The following is a 17,962-nucleotide window of genomic DNA, read 5'->3' on the forward strand; positions in this document are numbered from 1 at the left end:
TTCCTGAAATCTCAATTTGGCATTGACCATTATTATTACACATCTTCTCCCGACAACTTTCTTTTAACAATCCCCCCTTACAACAACACACAGCAACGTTCATTTAAGCAAATAATAAGAAATAAAAAACATCTACCTAGCAAAACGTACGTTAGCATATGAATTAGTACTATCAAAAACCCAAACAACGGACGAAATTAAATAAATAGAGTAAAATAAAAATGGACTTGCACAAGGAACAGCAATAGGTGGTATTAGTCCATATTAAAATAAAAAGCTTATTTTCCACTAAAATAAATATAACTCCACGTTCTTCGCATTATTTTGGGGAAAATTTTACATTTTTATTCCAGTATCAAATCATCCATCATCAAAAATCCATGGAATGTTGGCATGATGGATGGAAACGCATGCAATGAGAAACCGAATGATTTAAGGAAAAACCTGTGTAGAATTTTTTATTTATTTGCATACCACCGAAAACAGCTCTAAACGGCCTTTTACATCGGGGTTATAAACAATTTAAGGCACAAAAACAACCATGTACTAAATAGGGGCTACTTAACCAGGCGGGACTCTAACCCGCGACCTCCAGTTTGGCAGGCGAGGACTTAGCCCCGCCGCCACCGAAGCCGGCAAAACAGAAATAGCGCAAAACATGAGAGACGGGGGTGGTAAGAAGAATGGTCATGTCGAAGGTTTTTTGTTGTCATGGCAATATGTACCGAAGGAGTATTATGGGGAGAGGAAGGGACAGCATAGGAGACAGAAGCAAGGGGAGGAGGGGAAATAAGGGTCGCAAGGGGACTGACTGGAAATGGCTCCACGCTTAGGTCCCTTACTTCGCCGCAGGGGAGGACCAAACCACTTTGCCCCCATTTCACGGCAACCCTTCCCTTTTTCAGCCACTCCACGCAAAGGAAAGAGGACGTTTTGGAGAAAGCGTCTATGGAATTTTTCCACCGGGATAATAAGTTCCTTCGTAGGGGGGGGGGGGGGAGGGAGAGAAGGGGTTAAGACACTGCGTCGAAAACATGAACGAAACGTCGGAGCCACGCACATTGTCAAGGCCTCACGTAGGTAAGTAAATAGAGGAATCACCAGTCCATCCCATTGAAGTTTTTATTTGTGCTGTCGCTTCGGAAGTGGCTTCGCAATCGACTATTAAAAAAATTCCTGCAGATGAGCGCAGAGGGATCCATCCAGGCTCGAAATTTGCAGAACAGTACTTAATTAGTACTACATTCTTGAATTCACGACGAATACCACTGAAAAGTAATGGATTCGATGGACTACAAAGTGTTTTCAAAGGGAATAACGGGAACTTTGGAATTTCGCAGGTCTGGAGAGTCTGATTGTAATTTTTTTTTCTATTTTGGCATACGTGGCCCTGAATATAATGTATTCATCGTTTAATTCATCTGTGGCAGCCACTGAGATTAGACGCTTTTACTATAGACTCGGCGATGATATTCTGTTGTAAGCAGAAGTGGATCAAATTCAAATTGAAATGATTTCAAAGCGAAGAATGATCAGCAAGTACAAAAAATGTATGAAGTGTCAAAAAAAGGTCTAAAGACTGCTATGAATAATGCACAAATTCATGACTAACATAAGTGTTTCCAAGATTGCCGTGAAGGGGTTACAGATGACGAACTCCTCAGCTCGTCAACAATCGATGAAAACGTGGGAAAAGTGAAAGAAATGTTAATGAGCACCTTCTCTAATGGCGACTAATTAGAAAGCGATAGCATTAATTTAGACGAATAAATAAATATTTTTATCCAAAAAATTTAAAACCCGTTATTTTCGGAACACACGTCGTTCATCGTCTCGAATATACAATCAGGGTACATCCCGAGCGGCGATTCCAGACATCCCCAGATACCCACATAGCAACGTTCCTCTCAGAGACGTCTCACTATGGTCTCGAATGTCTCGAATATCGCGTATGTCTCAGAGATGTAATCGTGAGACGTTCAGGATTTTTTTAACGTATTTAAACGCCATCAATGCTTCCCATATATATTTTTCAGTGCAATTTATATGCAGTTGTGATTATTAAAATCACGACATTTAATATGGGTTTCTTATTTTCAAAAGGTCATCCATCACAAAATTTGTCGCTAAAAATGATCGAGATAAGTAGGCCATAACTGTATAATTTGCATTTAATTATTTTTTTTCCTACATTTAAAGCATACCACAGTACAAAGTCTCATGAGAAATCTCAGAGACCATTTTTTTGGACATAGTGACATCTCAGAGAAGTGTCAGAGATGTCTCTGAAGCTCTCAGAATGTCTCCGAGACGTAACATTTGATATTCGAGACGTTTCAGAGACGTATCCGAGACGTATTTCTGCTATGTGGGTAATGCGAAACCTTGTGGTTTGAGGTGGACCATAGAAAATAACTGACCCACCTACCCTGAATTTTTGATGGTAACAAATCAGAGGGCTATTATTGGGCGAGTTCTACCCTCGTCTATCCAAACCAAACTCCGGGGTGAATCATTGGGTGGCTAATTATAATTTATTACTCCGTGAAATTAGGATGGATTTCTTCCGTCAGCACCATGAGTCGTGACGTTTTCGCTTACCATCATCCTCTGGGCTCGGGTTCAAATTCCAGGGGTGGTGGAGAATTTTAAGAGATTGCCCTTTCCCTGCTTGAATTTTGTGTGGAGGACATTTCAAACGCAACACTCCGTCCGTCGGATGCGACGTTAAAGCCGTGGTCCCCTTGGCGCCTTTCGTTCGGAGGAGGCTAATACTGACGCCGGGTTTCTCTCCACCCTTCCTTACCTACCCCATTCCCATGGTGCAAATGACCTCAGCTATCGGTGGCCACCTCCAAATACCATACTATGAAATTTATTCCCCTATCTCCATTCTGTGAAATACTGACAATCACAACTCCGCGCCTGGGACCGCATTTTTGACTCTGATATCTCTCTCATTCAAATCTTTGTACTGATCTCCAAGGGTTCGTTGGGAGGGGAAGGGAAAAATTCCGTAAGAGACCTGAACGGGAAGACAGAATCGTTACATTGGCCTATCCAAAATTATACAAAGCTGTTTAATTAAAGGAAACTATTCCTGGGGGGTTGGCAGCGTTTGGGAGCAAACATTTCCTACATTTATGAACTAAGTTCACTGTAAAACTCAGATGTCCTTTAATCGAAATTGGACTCAGCAACTGACAGATTTTGTCACACATAGAAGCACGGGAAAAACGTTGAAAAACATTATTTTGTTCGATAATTTAGTGGTGGGACTAAACGCCTCGTAAACAACATAACAGTAAAATACTAAAGCTCAATAAAAAAATTCTTCAACATCAAAATGATTCCCTTCAGCCTGTTTGCAAAATAATTTCATAGCAGGCAGGTTCTACAATTTCCTTGAAATTTTTTTATAGTGATGAGATGCTTACACTAATAATTTTTGGTTACCGATATTCTTGATCTTTCATCGCACATTACATTAAATTTTGACTATGACTTTCTCGATGCTTCAAAAAAATTATTATCTAATTATTCTTACTCATTTTTCTAATTATAAATCGCTGTAAAAATAAATTCAGGAAATAAGTCCACTGAGGCTTACACTTCATTACGCGTTTGGGGAAAAGTAGGTACACTTATTTTTTTCTAGATGAAATTTTAGCTACTAGCCATAACAATTAGTCGGCTGTGTAACTCTTGGGTAAAATATTTTCGGATAAATGAAGTCATTCGCAAAACTTGATCGTTTCTACATTGTTTTTAATTAAAAATATGAAGTAAGAATCCAAAAAAAAGGAAAAAACAGGAACTATTTTTTCAATGGACAGATCCACAAATTCGTCATTTCTACCGTTTCGCACTAGTAGTGACAATATTCTTCGCGTTTTAACAAGGTGAATGTTCTTCATTTATGCCTTGAAGAACCAATGCTTAGACTACGACCATGATAATCACTTCCTACCCTTCCCCTCAAAAGAGAGTTTCGTGGGGCAGACAGCTGTGGGGTGAGCTGGCTCCAAAATGCGGATTTCCTGTGTGGCAAGTGATTGGGGCTGGGTGATCGGGGTAGACCACCCAAGTGAAAGCTTCTGTGAGTAAGAGGCCTTTGTGAGCAAGAGCCAAAGCAACCTGCGAACCAGTCTCGAAGATGTGACACGGCGGAGAGGGAGCAAAGTAAAAGATCATGCCCCCCAACCCCCCTATTCGGATGGCGCCCCCGACCATCCAACTCCATTTCAGAAACCCACTCGCTAAAGACCTCGCCTCCCATCTGCGTCTATCCACAAATATACGTGCACTACAACGAAATCGTACTTTGCCTCATTTTTCCTTGAAACGACAGGCTGCTGCTCTCTCATTCGGTCCATTACAGCCAGGGATGGCAATAGAAATTATACGAAAGTAAAAAAACAGTAAAATTTCAAAGGTTCCGTTCCCAGGAGCGAAATGTAGAAACGACACGAAATGGATTTAAAGCCGCGGATCTAAACTAAACTAAAACTTTGGGACGGAGCGAAACACAGATATTGTTTCGCATCGGAGGGACCACGTGCTTCACCATCGAACGGTTTAGTTTCGACCCACACACCCAGTAGGAAGTGTGGCTCAATTTAGTAGAGGTTCGGCCTACCGCGATTATATGCATGGGGCACTCATATTTTTACCACTAAAAGGAGAACGGTGAACACAAACTGTCCATTCTATTTTTAAGCTCGATGTTGGAACCTCTCTGCACGTATTAAACACGTGTTAAACGTTATGGGTCGAAACTACTCCCTGCCATCACCCTCCACTCAACTTCTGGGATCGAAATTTGAATATAAACAGCAGAGTTTCGATTAATATAGTCTCGTTCCTGGGTGTAAAGTTTCGTCCCGGGTCGAAACTAAACTCCTTGGTGATTTTAATTCCGTGCGGGAACGAAACTAAACCCAGGTCTCGTATTTTCCTTTCCCTTTGAGTCGAAACGAAATATTTTCGTTTCGTTTCACTTGCCATCCCGGATTACGGCTCCAACTAACCTCACTTCTCTCAATAGCCAAACCACCTCCTTGGCCAAACGTTTCCGTACTGAGTTTCACGTAACCGGTACACGGCTATTTGTTCAAACCTTCGTTTCCCGAAAATCTCAGACCTCAGCAAACAAAGAAGGATCACAGATTTTTAAAATTATTTACTTTTTATTAAATGTAAAATTCAATTACTTACAGCAAATTGGACGTCGATATAGATTGTCCTAAATTTTACTCCCAAATCTCAGAGGTTACCTTGAATGAATAAGATTGTATTTACCATGAAAAAGTAATATTAATAAGTTTTTATTTCACACATGTGTATAACTTTGCATTTTTTATTCCCTATCTTTTCCCCAAGGTCACCCCTTGTCAAGTGCACAGACCGACTATATACCTTTCATATCAAGTGATTTTTTCCTTTAGCAATTACCGTAATCCAAGTAATAAATAAAATTTTCATAAAGAAATCCAAAACTCAAGCGTCTGCAAGTCATGACACATGTAGACCTTCAGAAATTTCAACTTCTCTTATCCATTTGTACCCCGTATAGCTTGAATAGTTCTTCATTTCAACTTCAAATGAAATTCCTATCTCATTTTTCACTTTTCAATTTCTACGATCTGCCCATGCGCATTTGACTACACTCACACTTTCAGGTTTCAATGTTGGTGGTTGTTTTCGGGTATTGCTGCGTAGGTAACATTTTCTTAATCGACGTTTCACTCCTCCTACTGGGAGCATTGTCAAGAGAATGAGAGGGAAACCGTTCTCGTCCCGAGCTTATGTATGTTTCGTTAACCCATTGTTGACCTATTTTGAATTTTCACGGAAGGCGATAGCCGTTGGTCATTAGATTGGGCCAGGAACCCTCTCCATATGCGACTGAGGTTACATCCATCCTCCCTATTGAAATTGTTTGGCCTTTTCGCTATCTCGACGGATTCACGTATAAAGGCCGTTTTACACGGGGCACGGAATAGCGACGGATAGATCTGCATTAATTTATAAAATGGCGTGGAATTGCACGAATGCATAAAAGAAATTAGAACAGGGGCTATTTTCCCATCTCACGTCCACGCATTCTCGCATATGTTCTAGTAATTCACCGCTTTACACGATGCAATTTTGACTGCGCCTTCGTACACACGTCAGATTGTGCAAGTACGTGCCCCGTGTAAAACGGCCTTAAGATGCGGATGATATTCTTCCGACTACGCCAATACCCGTGTAGCGTTAAACATTATCTTATGCCCAGGGCTGGAGGCGTAATGTTCAGCGACCGCTGATGCGTCCCACTGATGTAGTTTCAACGCTCTTTCATGTTTCTCTTCTATTCCTTTGGGAGATAGATCGCTTGCCCTGAATACGTCGAGCAGATAATGTTACCAACGCAGCATTTCCCGAATGCAACCACCAACATTGATAAAAAAAGCTGTGAAAACCTTCATACAAAACTTTCAGGTCTCCTCTAACCCCGTGGTATCCTTTTCCTATACTTCTCTCCCCCTACTCTTCCTCACCCTTTCCATTTTTATCTCGTCCCCTCCACACGCACAATCGCACTTTTCCTTTACCTCATATCTCTATATCTTTCCTTTGCAGAAGTTGCCTGTGAGCAGAATCTTGAGGACATTTTAAGCTGCGGTTGGAGAGATAAAAGTGTTTTATTGTCTTGGAAACATGGACAACGGTTAGCCGTTAAGAAACGCGATAGCGTTACTTTTTTCTTAACGGTTCACGTGTTGTGTATTCTTTCTCTGATCACGTTAAGGGCGATTATTCTTCCTTTCCCTTTCCTTCTTGGCGGAGGTGGAAGTGCTGGTTGCTCGAGAGGAGAAGAGCAAGTTGTTTTATCCACTTAATACCTTTGTCCCCTCCCTTTTATGCCCTCTAAGCATTTGCTTCTCCTATAATGGTTGTGTTTTAATCACATGACGGTGTACCTACGCTTTGCACACCGATAAAGGTAAAAAGGAAGGAGGAAATATCGATTCTAGGCGCGATGGTTTTAGTTTCACATTCCAGTACTCCTTTACGACGGTTGGGGACGACTTTTTTTACTCTCCTTAGGTGTAAAATAGATATTTCACGAAGATCGGCCGTAAAATGTTTTAAGGTCGCACATCTTGTATCACCTCGTTCCAATGGCCCTCAAGACTTCCTCCTTTCTCCGCGGTCAAACTGCTGAGAGTAAATGGGGTCAATTTTTTTACAACCACTCAATATAATGTCGGCATAAAGCTGACGTTTTGTGACCGGACATCCCTCTCCCTGCTACCGATGATCCCTAATACATAGGAACATAATGACTATCTACTCTCTAATAAAGCGTTTTTTTTTATTTCTGCAGTTTCCAACTCAAAAAAGATATAGTTTCCTCTGTTACTCAATCCCTCGGAATAGATAGAAAGACAAATTTATGCCCTAAAGGCATAGCTTTACTTAAATTGTTCATTCTTTAATCTTGGACATTTAGCATTAAAAGATTAATTTATCGAATAAAAAAATCGCCAGCATTTGATGTAAATTAAATATATAACAATGAATAAAATATCTGTGAAAATGTCAATTTCTGAAAACTTATACAATAACGTCATATGCTTCATTAACGTAAAGTAGTTCAAGAATTTCAGAAGTAAGCAGACGCTAAATCACATTCACTTCCTACTGTAAAAGTGAGCTGTGGAGATTTTCCAGCTACAAGGAATAAAAGTCTTTCATATTCTCAGATAAGCTTCCCAAATTATCTTTGGGCGCCCAAAAATTAATTACATTGGTGATGATGAATAAAAACGATAGCGGTAATCCCGTAAAATTTTCTTTTCTACTCATCGGGGATAAATCAGATTTAAAAGAGATGACACTCTCCACTGTTACATGCAATGTGAAGTCATATGGCTTCTCATTTACATTCTTTATGCTTCGTGCTTTTATCGGCGTATGTATTTTCAAGCTCGATTTGTCATTGTGCTACAGCTGAAATTAATTTTTAATACTCATACGTCTTTCCATAACTAATATGTCTTTTTATCACACATGAACCAGCGTAGACACGACCGAAGCCGCGAAAAACATCTTTCTCATTACTTTTATAACCTATTTAATCAGTCTTCGGCTTACGATAACACGGCAACGAAAATTGCTACTCAACAACCACAAATTTTTACTAACTAAGAGATGCTGAATTCCGTGATTGTATAATGCATTTCCAATGTCTCCCATATTTATTTCATTCGCCTAGCATATAGCAGTCCCTATTTCCGGAAAACCGATTTAATTTTAACTCTTCAGGAAGATTGTCGTGAAATAACTAAGTCAAAAAATTATTACCGATGTTATTAGCCGAGATAATAACTAAAATGAAAACTTATCCATACAAATGGAAGATAAATTGTATTCATATTTCGATACATCAGTTCATAACAGCATCGTTCGTTATCTGGTAAACGATGAACAAGAACTTAAAATAGAAATAAATATCAGAGATCTTTGTAACACTCAAAGATTGATTCCGCATTGAATTCCTTATTTTACCGGCCTGTTCCTACTGGATGCCTCGGAGATTTTTACGTAATTATTGGGGTGGCTTACTTGAGATTTCTTCGCGAAATGCAGCGCAGCTTAAAAGGAAGTTTCCTTGTGTTTAGTGCGGGCTATATGCTGAGAGAAAATGGCGAACCTTTGGTCGTTGTCGGGCGGAAAAACAGAGACGGGGTTTTGGGATAAGACTGAGGCGAGGATTATGGCGGAGGAGGAAAGCGAGGTTAATCGAGTTTCTCTAATCTACCAGGCCCACCCCTCCCCCGAAGCGAAGGGGAGGATATAAGCCACCACTACACCCCTCCTTTTTTCACTAAGGAATGAACAATGCGGGTAAAGAGAACCTACCCCTAGTACCCCTCCCCTTGCATGTGACGACACACCTTTCCTTACCTCCTCCTCCTGCCGCGTCCCGTTACTCTAACTGCTAACTTGCGACGACCACGATTTTCTCGGTTTTTTTAATTACAAATTGTCATCATCCTGACATCGTTTTCTTCACACGCAACTGCGTACAGGGGCGCAGCTAGGAATTAAGACTGGGAGGGGTTTTAGGCGCAACTAATACTGGGGTGTCTGGGGGTATGGCATACCCGCCAGCGTAATCGATGGTGCGGGGGACCTCCCCAGAAACATTTGAGGATAAATAATGAGTTTTGTAGCTTTCTGAGGGATATTTTATAAAACATTTAACTATTCTATAAGTAATATTAATGCAATTAAGTAAAATGGATTTAACTTAAACATTTCTCTGAGCTCTGGGGGGGGTTTTATACCCCAAACCCCCCCCCCCTCGCTGCGCCACTGACTGCGTATACTACTCATAATTACGTAACACACATTGCTACCTTACCTCGCCATGACTGGCCATGGCATAAAAGGCTAACCCAAATGGCTATCTTATGGTGTTCCATATCCCGAAGTTATTTCACATTTTTTTGTTTTAACTTGTCAACCCAAAGTCCGTTTTGGCTGTCAAGAGAAACTCCGTAATAAACTTTAAAATAACTGAACTTCCTCGCTCGCTAAAACTCCCTAATCGAAAGCGACGAGGCTTGGATTGGAAAAGTATTGCATAAGAACGAGGTACAACCCCAGCACTCATTCTTGGGGGAACGTGACAATAGAAATTACGGCCGCAACAACTTGCACTACCCATTTAAAAGTCATGCATCAAGCAAAGATATTTTCAAGTATATAATAAGTGAAGCGATTTATCTTAGCATAAATAAGAGCAGCAGATTGTTACTGAGTGATTTTTGAAAATGTACGGTACTACGTTATCAAATAATTTGCTAGAACAGCGCGTTAAATCCTTATCTGGATAGTATACCTATAAAATTATGAGATTAGACAATGTTAACATTCCATATGATACGATATTCAGAATCAGGGAAGACCTTCAATATTAACTGTGGCTAATCATCATGAAATAACGCCATGATATATATTAAACCAGAAGGTAGTCACGTAGGCTATGTAATTATGGGTAATATATGCAGATGCGTGTAACTAAAACGCATAAATTAGATATCAATGTCATCAACAATCATTTAAAACTACTTCGTCTGATTTTATTCTCGTAAATACCAAAAACAATGAGATAACTATGTAACGAAAGAGGATAAAACCACATAAATACTCACAACTCTCTCGAAACATGAGTTGATAAGTTTTTTTTCTGTTTTCAGCTGTTAAGTCACCATAGTTCGCACTCATTTATAGCCACTCGAGAGGTCTCTTCATAGACCGAAGGCTCCTTATCTGCGTTCTCGGATCTAAAAATATTTCATCACTTCTCTAAAAGTTGGTAACATCGATTTGTTTAACGGCGACGAGGCGCTAAATAAGGGACAAGTCGTCTCACTACGCATCCTTGTTTACCTTCTACCATCTTTCGATTTATATTATCAAAGATAAACGCTCTCCTAGCAGCACACGTGGAATGAATTTTGCTTTTTCGAGGCGTGGGAGGGGAAGAAGCGAGCGGGGAGGGGACAGGATCGGCCTGCCGTTCATGTATCCGCGACGCTGCGATGGCGTTGGAATATTTTCTGGATGGCGGACTCAAATTAGGCATTTTGTGGCTAAACGGTGGCAGGTACGTCAAAATGCACGAATTTTTTTCCTAAAAGAAATGTAACTCGGTAAAATCAACAGGGAGTGACAAGTAAATACTATATCATCGCCAAAACGCCAAATCATTGAATTCAACAGCAAACATATAGGGCTAGAATGAAGGAAAGCAGTAATTTTCTGAACCCTACAATGGGCGCTTCCTGACTTCTTTCCCGACTCCATAGTTGTTGAACTTGAGAGAGAAATATCTGCTGCTCCTTTACTTTGAATACAGTAGGTATTTTACTTTAGACTGCATTTCCTTTGCAAAGTAGAACGGACGATAAACTTACCCCTCACCACTAAAAAAAAACATTAAAAGCTCGGAAATTATTTGACAGTCTTTTCTGTCAAGAAGTTGTAGTTAAAATAAACAAGGTATTTCGCAATTTTCGATTAGGAGCAAGAATTTCGTATTCCTAAAGTTTCCAGTTTCTACGACGACCATACGGACGTGTCGGCCTGTAAGGTTTTCCCTGTTCTCCTTCCATTGTTGGTCATGACATGACCAGTTTGATAAGATTAACATCTGACACAGGAGATCTCAAATGCCTTAAAAATGGTAGAAAAAAGTCGTCTTTCGAAACGTCAGCAGCGATAGAAATTGTCACCCGGTGAGGGTAGCAAGAGATGTTTTTTCATTTTTTCGTGCTGTAGCGATAGAATTAATTATTTTATCACTACTTACAGTTTTGCTTGCTTTATTTATTTTTCCTCTTTGTCTTTTTTCAGTACAAAAAATTATATAAACTTCCGTGTTCCATCTCTTTCGTCGCAAACATAAACAACCTATTATTGTTTTTTTTCCATGACAACTTTATAAGTGGAGTTATTGAGGGTTTTCTGTTACCTTTATGACATACACGTCAATGTTAATGCACCGGAAATAAAATATTGTATTTCTTGCGAAGTTCCTCCATCGTACACATATACGGTGATTGTAAATACGTTGCGACCAAGCTCCAACCACCACCGAATAGCAACTTCCCTCACCGCGGATAATTCCCAGACACATTCCCACATTCTTGCGTTCTACCTTGTGCATTCTTCGTCCTCCAACGCTATATTCAGATGAATATACTTCCCAAATCCTCCTCTTCACATTTCTTAAAGCGAGTACAAGAAGAGCTATGGATCCACGCCATTTCCATTCCATTTCTCCTCAACCCTGATGGAACACCTTTTTGACATGACAGTGAAGGGTGTTAATTTCAATCTCCATGGGATGAAACTGTAAGACAGTGGTAAATTTCCACACCATTTTAATATTGACCAATCTAGTTTCGACTCTTTGTGCCATATACAAGGTGCAAATAGCCTCTGTCCGAGCAGTGTTGGTAAAAGTGCTTAAAAAAGTAACTGGGCTCAATTACAGTTGCTTCGTGCAAAAAGTAATCAATCACGAAAGTTAGGTGAGATTTTAATTATTAAGATTAAAAAAATAACCAGTAAAATTACAGTTTACCTTTTCAATAGCGCAGTAAAATGTGGAACAATTTAGTAATGGAAATTGTTAGTTACAATTTCACTTGCTATGTATACAATTATAATTTGTGTAACATCAAAAGAGGATTCGGTTACGAGCAAATGCTGAAAAACAATTAAAATAGAAGTAATGATTCCTCTTTCGCCGTTTGGAGTAAATTACTAATAAAGATTAGATAACATTTTACTAAAAGTAATCGAAACAAGTAAAAATTACTTCACATGTAATCGTTACAAGTAATCCGATTAGTTCTTCTCGATTATCTACCAACACTGTTTTCAAGTAGGTATCAATTCAAAACTGGTTTGGTCTACACTAAAATTGCGTTGAACTTTACAACTGTCTTTCATTCTTAATGCCATGGAGATTAGACGATTCCATCACGCTTCACCGTATATTCTAACATTTATTGATTTAAGCATATTTTATTCTGCAAACAAATCAAACAGATAAAAATTATAATACAACTCTAAGTCCTTCCCAATGTAAAACAATATTATTTACTGTCTCTGCCATCAAAACATTAAAATAAAACTTTAATTTACAGAACAGCAGTTAAGAGTGAATAAAAATTGAATATCACACGACTTCACCAGGAGTTCCCGTGCAGTATGTAATGTAATACCGGCAAATATCAGCGGAAGGGAAAAGTAGATATGAGAAAAACGGAAGATCAGGATAGAAAGGGCTGAAAAGGGTTGGTGGGCGAGGGAATTTCTGATGAGAGAGGAAAGTGATGACTCGGCGTGAGTCGTATTCGCAGCTCCAATTTCTTGCCGGTTGCCCGGGGAACAAAAGACGCGCGAATATTGCCGATGCGGACGTCAGAAGAGGCGCCGCCGTGCGGAGATGAAGAAAGGAAGCAGAGTCGTCGCCAGGAATGAAAGAAAGTGGAGGAGAAGGAATTAAATGAAAGGGGGTCGAGGGGAGAGAAGATTGCTGGGGAAGGAGCCTTGGAACTGAACCAGATGCATGAGAAGAGAGTACCGTAGGGGATCTCGTAGGGGAGAAAAGAAGGTTACTACGCGTGACGCCAGGTAGGAAAATAGAGTATTATCGACCGAAATTGACCAAGTTTTTCCGATTTTCAAGAAAATTAGTGACAATTTTATAGTGACAGCTGTATCAGGATTTCAATCATTCGATGTAAGCTACGATTATTTAATGAATTATCAGATGGAAAAATTCATATACTATAGGTAAAATGGTTGAATGTACGAATGGGCCTCAGAAATTACCACAATCGATATTTCTTTATTCTCTTGCAAAAGAAATGAAATGCTCCATCCTAAAGCACTCGAGAATTTTCGCGAAGTAAGAGTCAGAAAATTTGGAAAATAAAATGGAACATATTAACCAGAAGAATACCCGAAGAGCTAACTTCGAACAGCTCCTTGGTAACGTTAAATAAGCCGAAGGATGAAGTTCGCCATGAAAAAATATTTGACTTAGCCGAGATTTGAACCCGGATCCCCCCGATTGCCGGTCAGGCATGTTAATCAGTTCCACCACCAAGCCATTTTCTCAGAGCGAACTTCTTGGATGGGTTTTTTCCGAACAAGATGTTGACGTCACAAGTCCACACTGTGGCACATGTGGAGAGGGTCGTGCTTATTTAGGATGATTGAAATAGATCTGATTAATCAGGCCACTGTCGGGGTGAAAAACCCATATTTTGTCGCAGGTCTGCGGCGACGAATTTCAAAGCACTGCAGGAAAAAGTGACTTCGTACGCAATCACGCGCACGGGTCCACAGTTAAATACACCAAAGAATGAAAAGCTTCGCCATGCAACGATTCAAGCTGACGTGAACTTGTAACGCAAGTGCACAGGAAAATAAACCTTAATATTGTTGAGATCCACAATGTTGACAAAAATATGTACCCTTAGCAAACCATCATCATCTGCATAACTACAACCCGGTCTGGGCCTTTGTATTCCTTATTTTATACCTACAACCAGATCTTTTTGCTTTCCTCCTCTATCTTATAAATCCCATTGCCTTCAACAATTCCTCAACATTTTGTAGCCTTCTATTCCGTGGTCTACCCCTTATTCTGACCCCATCCATCTTGCTAAAAAGTATTAGTTTGGAATTCCCTCCTTTTCCATCCCTTCAACGCGAACCAACCATGTCATTCGAAGTGACACGATTGGCAAATATAACTTCATATATCCTTCAAATACAGTATTTTTACATCTCCATGTTCCTGGCTAACACCATAAGGTTGGAATAATTTAGAATAGTACAGAAGGATGATTGAAATAGATCTGATTCATCTTCTAAGTTATTATCTGCTTATACGATAAAGCATTATTCTAGGCGATAATAAGAGCCATATCAATAATGAATTCCATGAAAAGGAACTCTTCATTAAGAATTGGTAAATCGGAATTGGGTGACTTTGAAAATCTAACTATATCTTTCCCTTCTGATAATCTATTTTATCTCATAAGTCATTCTATATAGCCATCTCTCTCCTTCTCTAATTGAGCCGTAGATTCTCCTGATGATTTTTCTTTCAACTTTCATGACGATTCCTTCATTCTGACTTGATAATGTCCATGCATGAGCTCCATAAATTACACTGTCTGGTCTATTAATAGTGACATAGAACTTCAGATCAGTCCATCTTCCCTTAGCAACCCAACAAATACCTATTTTTTTACTTTTTAAAGATATTTTTTCATATGGGTACAGCCTTGACGCCAATTTAAAGTCAAACATTTTACAAAACATAAAATGGGGCAAAATGCAATAACAATATCAAAATAGAAAACAGGAAACAGAGGAGGGAGGATAACAATATTCAATTAGCTGACATGATCCACGGTAGCCACCACCTAACCTAAGCTAAGTATGGCTAAAAAGGCTTAATAACAGAGTTAGAACGCGTGCAAAGAAGAGCTGCCAGGTATGTGAAAGGTCGTTACGATAGTCTTGTTAGTGTAACTGACCTCTTAGATAAACTCGGATGGGAATCTCTGTCGGACCGTAGATTGAAAAATAGACTAAACCGTTTAGATAAATTCAAGAGCAGTGTCTTTTCTGACGAAGTTAACCATATCTTGCGGACGCCAACGTACTACGGAAGAGCAGATCATATAAATAAAATAAGAGAGATAGATTGCAGAACAGACAGATTCCGAATGTCATTTTTTCCACGATCGATAAGAGATTATAACGGCAGCAATAGAACTCGTAAATAGATTGCATGACTTGTAGTGTAGCCTACTAACCTATGTAAAACTTAATGCATGTTTCTGAATTTCTATTCTATATTCTATTTCTAACAGCATATAGTAGTATAGTTTGTTATTATACGGGACGTTTTTTGGACGGTGTGGTGTGCATGTGGGAGTCCAAATGCATGCTGCATGCTGGTGATTGATCACCCCCTGCCAAACACCCTAGAGGTGGCTCGCAGGGTATTATGTAGATGTAGAAGTAACCATTACACAGATCACAGTAGGAGACGAAGAAAAAAATTGCACATGCTGCCGCATAGAACCCAAAAATCCGGCTCCCCTGGCACAAATACCTTCACGTGGGTCCTGCGAGACCAAATGCAAAACAAGGGCACGACCGCCGCTTTTTTTCATTTCGAACTCTCCCTCCGACTTTCACTTTCTTTTCCCTTTCTTCCGGAGCTGATCCCAATGTCCTTCTTTCTATTCACTCTCCTCGTGGTGGCCATAACTCAAGAGATCCAACCCATCGTTCGAAGCCAACGCTAAATCTTACACTCTCCCACACACCCTCAACCAAATAAATCACCAATTCCTAGCAATTTCGCGTACGCGTAACTCGAGCCTCTTCGATGAAAAAAAACTATAACAAATAATCCATCTTGTATACTGTCTGAAATCAATGTTTTGCGAATACACTTTTTGGAATCTTGGCATGATAGATTAAAAAGTAAACTTTTTTGTATTCCTCACTGCATTTCTTAAAAAACTCAACCGATTTCGACATTTTCCGGACATTATCAAAGGTAATCCTCTCCTAAGGTATTTTTAAAAAATACTGTGTAGAATACAACAAAGTTTATCTCTTAATCTATCTTGTATATAGTCTACTTTTTCACAAATGGCACTCAACACGCGATTGAAGTTAACAATAACGGCGAGTACTGGCGATGTTAGAATAGTGCATAAAACCTTTTTTTATATTTCAAAACATGTATGTCTGTACGCAGACGGCGGATGACATGTATATATTAAAAAATTATACATAAACAAGCGGTTTTCAGAAAAATTCATGCATCAGTATCGACACGGAAGACAAAGTAGGCAGTAGGGCTGTTGAAAAGAGCTAAATGGGAAAGTGAACTGGGGTGGCGAAAGTTAGGGGATTGAAAGGAGACAAAATATTTAAGATGGCCGGAAGGGTTGGGGGGGGGGGGGGGGGGAACATGGATTTGTAAATTGGATGCGATAAATCTCCTAAGCCGGCCAAGGTAAGGGTTCCAATACATCTGAGAAGGAAAAGATTTAGCGAAAGAGTCGAAATAAGAGAAATATGAAGGAAACATTTCCCATTGAATACGTACTCTTTTTTATTACTATCCGGAGTAAATCAAGCATTGAGACCCTAAATAATCGAGCATAGTACTGAACAATGAAGAACAAACAAAGCCTAACATTTTGTAACGATTCTCCTTGACGACGGGAGAAAACAATGAGAGTCGAATAATGGTAAACAGCAATTCTGGTTGACGACGTGAAAATAAACAAAAGGAGGGGGAGTCATGTGATGGGAATGGTGACGTTCGGTCGCACGCTTCGTCGCTCCAGAATTTTGTTCTGAATTCTAATAAATTTTGTTCGCAATTTGTGTGTTAATTTGATTTGTGAAGTCATGTTGCGTGTCGTCACTCCCGATGTTTCCTCTTCATCGATTATCCAAGACAATTACGTATGAAAAGCGTGTTGATTTGAATTGTGTAAAAAAATTTAATTTGCTACGAAGATCATACCTATCATTAAAACATAATAAAACTTCCGTTATCCTAACTTAAGGTTATGTATGTAATGAAAAACTTATTCCCACCCCCAACGTTTCCGAATCTGATATTTCCCATTGCCAGGGGTTGGACTTATTATTTGTTTACTTCGTCAGCAATCATTTTCAATGTGATACATCCTTTGATGACTTTAGAGTAAAGATGTACACTTAAAGATCATCATGTGCATCGATTTAGGGTAAATTTGCATTGCATCAAGTTTTATTTTCCTTAAATATGAATAAAGCCGAGTTATTGGAAGTTTAACACAGACTGAGAAGATCAATTAATAATAATATCACATGTTGAGAAGAAAAACTACGTTAAAGCGAAGCATTTTGAAGAGGCAGTAAAATAGAAAGATGAAATGGAACATAGATAAGGAACTATTATTATTTTAGACCTTTCTTTCTACGAAGTCCTAAAATATCGCATATTTAGTAGTTGCATTTTATCTCCTTTAAACGGTTGAGTTTTGGTAACATTCTTTACCATTCCATAAGGACGAATACCTAACAGCGACAAATATACTTATGACCCATTACATAGAACGCAAACCCTAGGCTTAGTAGGTCGTTGGTAAGCATTAATTTATTCCATTGTATTTGACTTATTAAAGTGCGCACTAAATTAGACAATTTAGGAAAGTTTTCTCTCCCAATTACTAAATTAGACAATTTAGGAAAGTTTTCTCTCCCAATTTGTAACTGCGTACTTACCGATTCAAAGCGACAGCATCACCTCAGAAGATACTTTGGACCTGAAATGAATAAATAAACACTCAAT

At 39.3% G+C, this 17,962-nt stretch overlaps 1 long non-coding RNA gene across 1 annotated transcript in view; it reads right to left on the minus strand.

Annotated features, from left to right (window-relative positions):
* The window catches only part of LOC124155326, a 390,208-nt gene that overhangs the window by 158,856 nt on the left and 213,390 nt on the right, over nucleotides 1-17,962 (minus strand). Inside the window, exon 4 of the long non-coding RNA XR_006864171.1 lies at nucleotides 17,896-17,936. This is a non-coding gene — a long non-coding RNA (uncharacterized LOC124155326). The remainder of the gene's footprint in view (nucleotides 1-17,895; nucleotides 17,937-17,962) is intronic.

The sequence above is a fragment of the Ischnura elegans genome, chromosome 1 (assembly GCF_921293095.1).
Source record: "Ischnura elegans chromosome 1, ioIscEleg1.1, whole genome shotgun sequence".
NCBI classification, from domain to species: Eukaryota; Metazoa; Arthropoda; class Insecta; order Odonata; family Coenagrionidae; genus Ischnura; species Ischnura elegans.